The 12,819-nt window shown below is 42.8% G+C and overlaps 1 protein-coding gene across 13 annotated transcripts in view; it reads left to right on the top strand.

Annotated features, from left to right (window-relative positions):
- Nucleotides 1-12,819, top strand: part of FAM126A (family with sequence similarity 126 member A) — an 83,865-nt gene that overhangs the window by 22,198 nt on the left and 48,848 nt on the right. For 8 of the 13 annotated variants that reach the window (XM_039523868.1, XM_039523869.1, XM_039523874.1 and 5 more), the window contains one exon: nt 11,441-11,530. The exons of the other annotated variants lie outside the window; for them this stretch is intronic. The gene's annotated coding sequence lies outside the window, so the exon portion shown is untranslated. The remainder of the gene's footprint in view (nt 1-11,440; nt 11,531-12,819) is intronic. 13 annotated transcript variants of the gene reach the window in all.

Here is a 12,819-nt window from a genome sequence, read left to right as displayed (position 1 = left end):
TATGAAAAAAGGCAGAGCACATTCAGTGCTCATCACAAGCTGCAAAGTTGACTGCCTTTTTCCTGACGTCTCTGCCCTAACTTTAAAAAGAAAATAAAATAAAAAGAGAGCGAGAGCTGGGAGAAATAGAGCAGCACTCAGGAGGACAGATATTTGCTACAGATTGGTTTTGAATGACAATGTAAATAGCAGTGTAATACAATTAAAAGACTGTAAACAAGGAAAAATAAACTCTAGTCACTTTGGATAGAAATCCAAATTTCAGATGTACAAGAAGACTTTCCAGAGGTAGTAACTTCAGATGAGCTTACTAAAAATTCTTGGAAAGTGGTGAAACACAGGAAAAAGAAGACGGGAAAAGAAGACAGAAGACCATACTGGCAATGGAAGAAATGAAGTTGAACAAGAGAACTCAGATACTGAATAGTAATTGAAAACTCTAATCTGAAGGGACTTCTTGGGAGTCACCAGGAATGAACAGCTGAACAGTAACTCAGTTAATGTTATAAAGAAAATAGTGCAGAGTTCACTTTAATTGGGGTAGTCAGTAATAGCTGTATTTTTGAATTTTAAAATGTAGAGGAAATAAAGGACAGTAAGAAGGGAGTGGGGAAGGGATTTCAGGATTGGAGACGGGCTGCTCTGTGTTTTTGCCACCCCAAGCATTGGAGTCAGGCGGTCTTTGGCAGCATGCCTGCGGCTGGTCCGCTGGTCACGTGGCTTCAGCAGCGTTTCTGCACGGGACCAGCAGACCTCCCGAAGGCTGCGTGACTGCCACCCTCACGGCGACCGGTATGCCGCCCTCTGCGGCTTGCCACCCCAGGCACGCGCTTGCTGCGCTGGTGCCTGCAGCCGCCCCTGGTTGGAGAAGATTGGAAAAAAATGGAGAGGGGACGGGAAGGAGCCGTTAGGGGTTTTTGTGTAAACCCTCCACATAACTCAAATGTTAGATGGCAATCTGTTTCTACGGGTGAGGGTCAAAGTCCCATAGATGGAGAATGTACCTCCTTTTGGATGGCAAGCGAAGTAGCCCAGTTGCTGATCGGGAATGTACAGGGGTTCAGTAAAGCACAGTTGTTTGAGGACTTTTACACATTATGTTGATATTTTGTTTGTGGATTTAGAGTAAGGGGAATACAAAAGAAGAGAGGGAACAGGGAAGGCAGAGGGGAATTAATATTAAAAAAAAAAAAAAGGATATGGAAGTTTCCAAACAGAAACTAAGCCATATTTGGGCAAACAATAGTGAATGCAACTTACTTAGAAATGAGAGACATTGGCAACAGAAAGATTCATGTAATCACACAGTTTAAAAAAAAATCACAATTTCAAATTTTTCAATAAGAGTTAGTCTCAATGTCTCTTCCTTTTAAAGTAGCATTTTTGAATGTCAAAAGGCTAAATAATGTCCATTAAAAGGAAAAAAAAAAAAGCCCTGGCAGAACGTAACCCCCCCCCCCCCATTATTCTATTTCAAGAAACTCATTTTCAGTAGTGGCAAATTATGGATATGAAAGGTAACCAATTTGAACAGACCTATTTTGCTTCAGCTAAAGAAAAGGAGAGAGGAGTGAATATAATATTTGCTAAACATGTACCTTTTCAGATTACAGATCAATTTAAGGATAAGGTGGAACGATTTATACTTTTGAAGGTGACAATCACTGAGTTATTAATAACGATATCAATACATCATGCACCCAACCAAAAGCAAAAAACTTTTTTTTAAGGTCTTTAAACACTGCAACATTTTGGGGAAGGGGAAATTATACTTGGAGACTTCAGTTGCACCCCTATTCTATATTGGGACAGATCTGTTAAAAAAGACCTGGGGGATAGGGAATCAGGTACAGCACTGACGTCTCTGTGCAAGGTCTTTCAGCACTGACGTCTCTGTGCCAGGTCTTTCAGATTGTGAGAGAGAATTGTACACAATTGAAAGAGAGTGTTATTCGCACCTTCATTAGTTATATATTAAAATAGATTTAATATTAATGACTAAATCCTTAATGAAGCAGACAAGATCTGCTGAAATTGTCAACATTATGGTCCGATCATGAACCAGTGGCAGTAATATTTGATGACTGGGTTGGGTTCCAAAGACCGCTATATTTGAAAGTGAACTGCTTGCTTCTCCAAGATAAAGATTGGTTTACAGCAATTAAAGAGTACACTATTCAACACTTCTAAATAAATGATAATGGACAATATAAAAGGAGTCTTTCGCTGGGAGGCAGGTAAAGCAGTATTTAGGGTATCAGTTGATAAGCGGAGCCTCTCAATTTAAAAAGAAAACGCAAGAAAAAATAGAACTATAACAGAAGACATTCATAAAAACACAGGTTCATAAAAAAACAATTAACTAATATTAGGGGGAAGTTGAATATGTTGATGACAGTTGCCACTGAAAAAGCTAATAGGTATATGAAGCAGAAGTTTTATGATAAAGGAACTAACAGTGATAGTATATTGGCTCAGAAACTTAGAGATTCAAGAGCAGCGTATTATTCCTCCAGTTAAGAACAATCAGCAAAAGATAGTTACACACCCTAATGAAATATGTGCTACTTTTGCTGCTTATTATCAGACTCTCTGTACTTCAGATACTCCAAGCTCTGAAGTTACTGAAAAATACCAAAGTAGCAAGCTTGCCAAAGAAAAGCAAAATTAATAAAGAAACCTTAGATAAAGAAATAACAGAAGAAATGCTAGCGGCAATAGCAAGTATGAAAAGTGGTAAAACTCCAGGACCTGATGGCTTTCCAGCTGAATTTTACAAGGTATTTAAGAAGGTACCTCAAGTACCACTCTGTAATGGGAGGGACTTGCACAACCTATGAGAGAAGCTACAGTGGTTCTCCCTCTAAAGATGGAAAGGATTTTACCTAATGTTGTTCCTATGGGCCTATATCTATGTTGAATTATGACAGTATTTTAGCAAAAATATTAACTAGTATAATGCTAGCAAAAGTACAGTCTATGCTCTCATCTTGTATGAATCCAGTTCAAACTGGATTAATTAAGTATAGACAAATGTCAGACAGTATTCTGAGAGTACTTGGAGTTCATTTCTCTTATCACTAGACTCAGGGTATGTCTACACTACAAAATTAGTTCGATTTCATAGAACTCAATTTTTTAGAAATCAATTTGATACTGTCGTTTGTGTGTCCCCACTAAATGCATTAAGTCAGCAAAGTGCGTCCACAGTACCGAGGCTAGTGTTGACTTCCGGAGCGTTGCACTGTAGTAGCTTTCCCACAGTCTCCGCCTCCATCGGAATTTTCGGATGCACTCCCAATGCCTGATGGGGCAAAAACATTGTCGCGGATCTTTCTGGGTACATGTCGTCAGGCCCTCCCCTCCCCCCATGAAAGCAACTGCAAAAAATTGTTTCTCTCCTTTTTTCCTGGGTTACCTGTGCATACGACATACCACGACAAGCATGGAGCCGGCTCAGCTCACTGTCACCGTACGTCTCCTGGGTGCTGCTGACAGACTCAGTACTGCAGTGTTACACAGCAGCAGCTCCTTGCCTTTGCAAGTTGGCAGAGACGGTTAGCAGTCACACTGTATCGTCTGCTGCTGTCTCCTGGTGGCTCCTGGCCAGCCTCTCTGAGGTTGGTCGGGAGCGCCTGGGCAAAAATGGGAATGACTCCCCAGGTCATTCTCTTCTTTAAGTTTTGTCTAATAGAGATTCAGTCCTGCCTGGAATATCAGGCAAGTCTACTAAAGAACCAGAGAGGCAAACGGCCGCTCCGGGTCAGAGCCCCAGACATTCTGCTTTTATGATGAGCTGCATGCCATTCTAGGGGGTGCCTCTACAACTACCCCACCTCTGGGCTTCCCTCCTCCTCCACCCCTCCCAGGCTACCTTGGCAGTTATCCTCCCATGTGTGTGATGAATTAATAAAGAATGCATAAATTTGAAACAACACTGACTTTATTGCCTCTGCAAGCAGAGATCAAAGGGGGGAGGGACAGGTGGTTGGCTTATAGGGAAGTAGAGTGAACCACCATTCTGCACTTGCTCAGCCTATAGTTGGACTGTTCCTTACTATCTAGGCTTTATGAGCCATGGGAGTAAGGGGTAGGCTGGGGTAGGTGCGACTGTGCGGTGCTGCCAATTGGGAGAGCAGCGTGAGGCAGAGGCCTCCAGTTGGCATAATATTCCAGGCAGGACTGAATTTCCATTACACAAAACTTAAAGAAGAGAATGACCTGAAGTCATTCCCATGCCTGCCCAGGCGCCCCTGACTGACCTCATCGAGGCCGGCCAGGAGCATCCACGGGACAACGATGAGGGCTACCAGTCATACTGCACAGTCTACCATCCGCAAGGCAAGGCAAGGGGATGCTGCTGTGTAGCACTGCAGTACCACATCTGCCAGCAGCACCCAGGAGACATACGGTGACAGAGAAAAAAGGCGAAAAATGATTTTTTGTCATTGCTTTCACTGGGGGGCTGATGACATGTACCCAGAGTCACCTGTAACAATGTTTTTGACCCATCAGGCATTGGGAGCTCAACCCAGAATTCAAATGGTTGGCGGAGACTGCAGGAACTGTGGGATAGCTACAGTCGTCAGTCGCCCCTCTCTCACTGAGAGCAATGGCTAAGAAACGTTTCGTGCCTTTTTTCCACGCAGACACCATAGCACGGCAAGCATGGAGCCCGCTCAGGTCGCTGCAGCAGTTAAGTGCACTGTAAACAGCACGCGCATTATCCTGCAGTATATGCATCACCAGAACCTGCAAAGGCGGGCGAGGAGGCGACAACAGTGAGAGTGATGAGGACATGGACACAGACTTCTCTAAAAACACGGGCCACGGCAATTTGTCCATCCTCGTGACAGTGGGGCAGGCTCATGCCATGGAACGCTGATTCTGTGCCTGGGAAACAAGCACAAACTGATGGGACCACATAGTGTTGCAGGTCTGGGATGATTCACAGTGGCTGTGAAACTTTCGCATGGGTAAGGGAACTTTCATGGAACTTTGACTTGCTTTCCCCTGCCCTGAAACGCCAGAATACAAAGATGAGAGCAGCCCTCATAGTTGAGAAGCGAGTGGCGATAGCCCTCTGGAAGCTTGCAATGGCAGACAGCTACCGGTCAGTCGGGAATCAATTTGGAGTGGGCAAATCTACTGTGGGGGCTACTGTGATCCAAGTAGCCAACGCGATCACTGAGCTGCTGCTATCAAGGGTAGTGACTCTGGGAAATGTGCAGGCCATAGTGGATGGCTTTGCTGCAATGGGATTCCCTAACTGTGGTGGTAGAGCAGCAAACCGCAGCCAGTGGGAGCCTTAATCGGCCGAACCTGTGCATGGGGCAGGTAAACAAACCGGCCCAGCCCGCCAGGGGCTTACCCAAACTTGGGACGCACCTTGTGTAGGGAAACACTGATCTAGAGATATGATCAGTTCTTTTCCCTCACCAATGACACTCATTGCAAATAATCCAGATTTTTAACCCAAATCACGAATCAGAGAGCTTCAAAGATTGGGGGAGCCATGGAATACACATAGTTGGTGAGCTATTCAATAAAGAAACGTTTTTAACTTATTTAGAAATCAAAACAAACTTTAACTGGCCCAGTCTCCCTTGATACCAATACTTTCAAGTCAGGCACTGTTTCTCAACTTTCTAGAAACCTCTTTTGTACAGAAAGCTAATTTTTTTTTTAAAATAAAAGCAATGGCATCTGGTCAATTAAGAAACAAGATTATAACCAATTTATTGATCTTTACCGACAGCTTTCCTAACTCAAAAGTGTCCATATATGACATGCTGGGAAAAAGATGTGGATAGACAAATTATCCCAGAGGAGTGGGGTTTGATCTGGAAAAGAGGACTGGCAACCTCAGTCTGTAGCACAATAAAAGAAAATTTCTTTAAGATACTGTTTCAATGGTGTAATCACACCTGACTGCTGTGAGAGATAGAATATGATAACAAATATAAATTGCTTAAAGTATCTCAAAGAATAGAAATATGCTGGAAAACATATGGGCTCCAGATTGCTAAACTTCTGTAGATCCAGTGGTACAAGTTCCCTTATATGAAGAAAGGGTTAAGAGTACTTTTAGATGAGTCACATGGGGATGTGGTTGGTAGCTCTAGACATATTTCAGCTAAGGGGAGAGCTAGTACATGCAAAATGGGCACAGTTTTTAACCACAGCTCTCATAAGCTCTCTCATAAGAGCACTGGCTTACTAGAGACCAGCTTTATGGAACAAATTACTTTGAGTCCACATGCCTCGGAATGAAAATCAAAGAGTCAGAGACCAGTGAAGTGTCCCTTCAGTTGACAACTTCAGCACTGTGTAGTGATCTCTTAATGGTGTTAAAAATAAAGTGTTTATCTAGAGTTTTGTTGTTTACTTTTGACATTTACTTACATCATTCCTTAGAAGGACTGGGCAACATACACAGCTTTGATCAATATTTGTAAATAGATTAGTCGTCTCTTCCCCTCCCCCCCCTTTTTTGTTTGTTTGAAGGAACAACAAGCATAAAGAAACTTTTTTTGTTAAGTTGGCATATATATAGAGTGAAACATACGGAAGCTAATGAACCACAAAAAACAAACAACGTTTGAAGCATTAAAATAGCTGTTTCCTCTTACAGTCTGGTATGTGCAATATTCAAACATTTTCACTGCTTTATACATCTTAAAAACTACAAGACTCATTGCAACTGGAATGGCTCAGCACCTTTGGAATGGAGTAAGGCCTCTGAGATAGAAGTTGTTCTGTGGGATATGATCAGGCTAAGGGGAATTGTAGGTAGCCAGTTCTAACTGAGCTTGTAGCCACTGATATCATGGTCCCACTTATGGAACAAGAAAAAGCAGCAAAGACAGGGTGATAAAAGGTAAAGTGAGAATATATTTATAATGGGATGTGAGGGCAAATACTGAGTTATCATTCAAAACAATTATTGTAATACCTTTACTCCCATTGGGGCCTTGAGGGCCAGATTCTCCCTGCATTAGGGCAGTCTTGTGCTGCTCTAACAATGCAAGACTGGCTTACTAGCCAAACAAGTATCACATCAGCATTAGGGGAGTCTTCAGATGGTGGGGAAGCCACTATGTGGGTCAATTGCTTTCCCCGTTGTGACAGGTTGAGTCATAGAGATCCCCTTGGGACTGCCACCTGATGTGCTGAGACTACCTCTGAGCCTGTTTTCCCTGGAAGCTTGGGACTTCAGAACCCTGCCTTGAGCCAGACACACCAGTCTGCTCCAACACAGACCCAGGGTCTGAACCACGTCCTCCAAAAACTGCAGACTTAACTGAAAATGGTTTAGAAAGTGCTCCTGTTTCTAGCAGCCAGATACCCAGTTCCCAATGGGATCCAAACCCCAAATGAATCCATTTTACTCTGTATAAAGCTTATACAGGATATACTCATAAATTGTCTGCTCTCTGTAACGCTGATAGAGAGAGATACACAGCTGTTTGCTGCACCAGGAATTAATTAATTACTGTGGGTCAATTAATAAGCAAAAATGATTTTGTTAAATATAAAAAATAGGATTTAAGTGGTTCCAAGTAATAACAGACAGAACAAAGTAAGTTACCAAGCAAAACAAAACACACAAGTCTAAGCCTAATACAGTAGGAAACTGAATACAGATAAAATGTTACCCTCAGAGATGTTCCAATATCCTTCTTTTACAGCATAGACTCCTTCCTAGTCTGGCCCAATCCTTTCCCCTAGTACAGGTCTTGTTAGCTCAGGTGGTAGCTAGGGGATTTCTCATGACTGCCGCCCCCTTCATTCTGTTCCACCCCCTTTTATAGCTTTGGCACAAGGCGGGAATCTTTTGTTTCTCTGGGTCCCCACCCCTCCTTGTACATGGAAAAGCACCAGGTTTAAGACGGATTCCAGTACCAGGTGACATGGTCATGTGTCCTGTGAGACCCCAAACCTTCATTCTTCCCGGCCTGACTCACAGGAAGGCTTGCAAGTAAACATGCATCTGCAGCCAATTGTCCTGGTTAATGGGAGCCATCAAGATTCCAAACTGCCATTAATGGCCCACACTTTGCATAATTATGATAGGACCTCAGTTATATTTCAGACTTCTAGTTTCAGATACAAAAATGATACATTTATACAAATAGGATGACCGCACTCAGTAGATTATAAACTTTGTAATGATACCTTACAAGAGACCTTTTGCATGAAGCATATTCCAGTTATAATATATTTACACTCCTTAGCATATCTTCATAAAATCATATGGATTGCAACGTCACACCTGTCCTTGCAAATGGCATAACTGGGTTGTCTCATTGGGGTTGTTGACAGCCAGCGAAAATTAGAACAGTCTGCGGACTGGTACAGAGTGACTCCAGGATTGGGGCAGTGCAAGGCTGGCTGAAAGCTCCTCCTCAGCTGTGAAAATGTGCTTCTTGCTGGGAGTCAAGGATCAGGATGAAAAATGTAAGAATTACAACTGCATATAATATTTAATAATAAAAGTCGCAAAGAATTTTGAAGAGTTGGTGTAGTTCTTGCTTTTCTCCTAGTAAACTTAAACAGTAAACAGACCTTGCCAAAACAATAGATGCAAAACCTGCTGACACAATCAGAGGTGGATTAATATTTATTGGGGCTATGGGCACAAAACATTTGGGTCCCCCACACACTGGGGGCCTAGGGACACCAGAGTCGGGGTGGAGGTGGCATGGCCGCCCACTTTTTAACTTGGGTGCGGTAGCCTCGGGCAGGTGTGTAATGGTGGCAGCATGAGCATAGTTTGGGGGTGAGGCAGAGGCATTGCCTCCCCCCCACACCCCTGCAAACTGCAAGCCTCTGGCCAGAGGTGACAGGAGGAGCAGTGCTGCACAGGATTGCTGACTTGGGCACAAAGCCTAGGTAGCGGTGGGGGCAGCCTGTGACTGGGAGCAGGAGGGACTAGCGGGGGCAGCCTAGCAGCAATGGGACCCAGTGAGGGCAGCAGGAGCTGGGCGAGACACTGAGCAAGCCTGGGCAGAGTGTGGTTGGTGCTGAGGCTGGGCCAATAGCAACTGGAGCTTTGCCAGAGGAGCCCTTCTGCCCAGCTCCTCACTGCCTGCACTGGCTCCCAGCCAGGGCAGGGCCTCTTCTCCCTGCAGGGTATGTCTGCAGGCCCCAAGGAGGGGGCAGGAGGCTGAATCAGAGCCCCTGCCTCTGGGTCCCACCGGCAGTGGCCTGTACCGCAGGGTGGGGACACGGGCCGGGGGCTCCTCTTGGACCCTTCCCCGGCTTCCTGGGTGGCTCTTACCATTGTCCAGCTCCGGCTTCTGTCCTGGCTAGGGGGCGAGGCCCTGAGAGGAAGAAGAGGAGTGGGGGTAGAGCCACAGTTCTGGCACTGGTGGCCCCTCCCATTTCTACTCAAGTTCTGGTGCTCCTTAGGGGGGCCACCAAGTTGGCATGGGCCCCAAGGGCCTGTGCATCAATCCACCTCTAATTACAATGACCAACATCCCCCTCAACACACCTTTCGAGATCCAAGGGTTGTACACATGCCTGTTGCAGCATGTGGTATACCTCATTCAGTGCACTAAATGCCCCAATAGCAACTACATGGGTGAAACCAGATAGTCGCTACGCTCATGAATTAACTTACACAGAAAAATGATGAGACAAAAACACCACATCACCTGTGGGTGAACGCTTTTCACAAAGTGATCACTCTATATCTGACTTATCAGTTCTCATCCTCAAAGGAAACCTACTCAACACTTTCAAAAGATGAGGATGGGAAATTTAAATTCATAACTTTGCTAGACACTAAATCATGGACTGAGTAGTGACACTGAATTTATGGCTTATTACAACAATCTATAACCCACTAACAACCTCCGTCCCCAGCTGCCCCCCACCCTTTTCTCCCTATGACTGGAGGGGTATTAAAAGGTCACTTCACCTTGAATGATCACTTGAAATATATGTTAATTACTTATGCCAAACAATCTGTTCCACCATGTATTTAGCTGTGACATTCTGAGGTAAATTTCCCAGACCTGAGGAAGAGTTCTGTGTAAGCTCAAAAGCATGCGTCTGTCACCAAGCTGGTCCAATAAAAGATATTACCTCACCCACCTTATCTCTTTAACTAAAATAGATCTGGCACAAAGAAATGCCTCTCCTCCCTAACCCCCACCCCCACACACTCTCATTGAAAGGATTCTAATCAAAGTGAGGTTTGACTTCTGAAGCATTAACTGAGCAGAGCACGTAGCTTATATTGAATTCTCAAGGCAGTTCTCAAACTACTTTCTCTTGGAAGGCTACGTTAATAAGTTACAGGACTTCCTGACTCCTGTAGCTCCTGAATATTGATGATAATATCAATATCAAGTATGCTGAACTTGAAAGCATCCTTTTCTTCTCGAATGCTTTCTAGTGCTCTGCCATATTATTCAAAATATACATATAGTTCTGAATAATTGCTTTTAAGCCAACTTTCATAGTTAAGAATTTGCTCAGTTTGATAAATTACTCTTTTAATGTAGTACATAATTTCTTATCCACTTAATATTTCTTTTGCTTATAAGGCATGTAGAACTTCAAGTATTTACTATAGCTCATATCCTGCAGTTGTATCCATGTGCTTGTAGCCACAGAGGAAATAGACATGTAAACTTTCAATAAATGACTTTCAATAAACATTTTAAAGGAACATTGTAATTTAGGCCCAAGATTTGAGTTATTTATTGTTAGCTAGTGAAGTTTATACATCCAACAGAGAGCTTTGTAAGAGGAAATTCACACTCTATATCTCCGGGAAACTTCAGATGATTTGGCCTGTTAATAACTAGAACCTGTTGATCTTCCCTTCAGGGCAAGCTGAACCTGTGTGCTGGATCTGTGCATCCATCAGTGAGTTCTGCCTTAGTTTACCACTCTACCACATTCTGTCAGCTATCTTTAGTAGCACAGCAGACTGTCCACATAGCTGGCATCTGTAGGGAAAAAGTTTTTCTCCTCTCAGGTGTTTCATGTGGGCTAGAGCAGCCCTCCGTCTCCTCAAAGAGAAAACTCCATTTCTGCAGCTACTAACACTCTGCTCCTTCAAAGTCTTAGGAATCCTGAGGTAATGCCGTTTCAGAATGTTGTAATCTGATGTGGATTTAGAAGATTATTGCTGTCATTACCTAACAGCCTCTTCTTCTGAGTCAGGGCAAATTGGATTCTCTCCCAAATTTGTTGTGCTGCCCTTAATGGGAGTCAGAAATCTTCTCCTAAGGGAAATTGCCCTGCAATTAATGGGAAACATTGTCTATTCATATGTCATTTGGCACATCACTTCCTATAGTGTTGTCCAAGGTGATGTAACTTTGATTGCCCTCTTTTTCCATCTGGGCTTTTACGTTTATCTTTCTTTAATTGAATGCCCTTCTAATGAATGTCTTCTAAAATATTTCTCTTTCTATAGAGTCCAGTAACTGCATCAGCATTTTATTAATTTACTGAACAAATCCTTGGTATTGTCCATCTTGGAGGTCATTTTGAGATACATAATCTGGTAATTCTCCCATTGTTCTAATTCCTAAAATTCTAGTTTTAATCCTTTTTTCTCTCTCTCAGGTGGTCTCCTTAAAATATTTGTTGTCCATACTGCTCTATTGGTGTTATGCATATATAGATTTAATGAGAAATGTAGCACTCCATAGCTCTTCATCCTGAACAATTGGTGATAACATGAGATTCTTAAGACTCCAAAGCACTTAGTAATGGCATTGAAACACTGCTTCACAAAACTCTCCATATGGTTGAATTCAATGTATCTTGTATTCAACAATGATACTGACGCGTGGACAACAAAAATGTACATAAACTGTCAGGGAGTACCAAAGAACATGAATATGAGCAACGAGGTATTCAGAATCTTTTCATCATGGAGAAGTAGGACCTGTCTATCAGGGGAAAAAATATACTCGGCTCAAGGCATATATCAGCTGGTTCAGTTGTTATGTGCAGGCAGCAGACAAATGGGATGATCCTCTCTCCACCAGATGACCTTGTCGCTAAATTTGTAGTTTAGAACTGGAAAGTAAAATATCTCACACTCAACAATAGCATTCCTGACTGTGGAAAACAGATCACTGTACTAATGTGCGATTATTTAGTTTCCTTTATTTTCTAAAATAGTTCAGAAAATAAGACTAGACAGAACATCTGTAATACTGTCATGCCATGTTGGCTTCACAGACAACTATATTCTAGGATTAAAAATGGCAGACTGAAAGGCCTAGAGGTTCTCAGTTTTTCAACAATCTCCTTTATTCCTGATGACTTTCTTAGTCACTGATTTGGGTTTACAGCCTGAAACTAGTCTGAACCTCCAGCAACATGAATGCTCTTAGGAATTAGTTGAATTTCTATCTGTCTTATAAAAAGCAACAAAGAGTCCGGTGGCACCTTATAGACTAACAGATGTATTGGAGCATAAGCTTTCATGGGTGACTAACATGGCTAACCCTCTGATATCTGTCTTATGTACTCTGATTATAATGGTTTCTAAGGTTTTAGGAAACTTGTTCACATTGTTATGCAGGCCTTTGCCAAAATTGGCTTCAAATATCTATCAAATCTTCATTTTTCTCATGGGGACCTCTATTAGGATAAGTCTTAGTTACCTAAAGATAATGGTCTTCTGTCCTTTGGGTTATTAATTTAAGAGATCTGGTACCAGCCTTCTCACATATATTTATTTGCACATAGTTGTGCAAATAGAATGTGCTTCTACAGATCTTTGCAAAACCTTTTTTGTTTTCTCACCCCAGATCCTGTAGAAAGAGCCTCGCTGAATAA

This window comes from Mauremys reevesii, linkage group 2, assembly GCF_016161935.1.
Source record: "Mauremys reevesii isolate NIE-2019 linkage group 2, ASM1616193v1, whole genome shotgun sequence".
NCBI classification, from domain to species: Eukaryota; Metazoa; Chordata; order Testudines; family Geoemydidae; genus Mauremys; species Mauremys reevesii.
The sequence above is the reverse complement of the archived record's forward strand: the minus strand, read 5'-3'. Positions and strand labels throughout refer to the sequence as shown.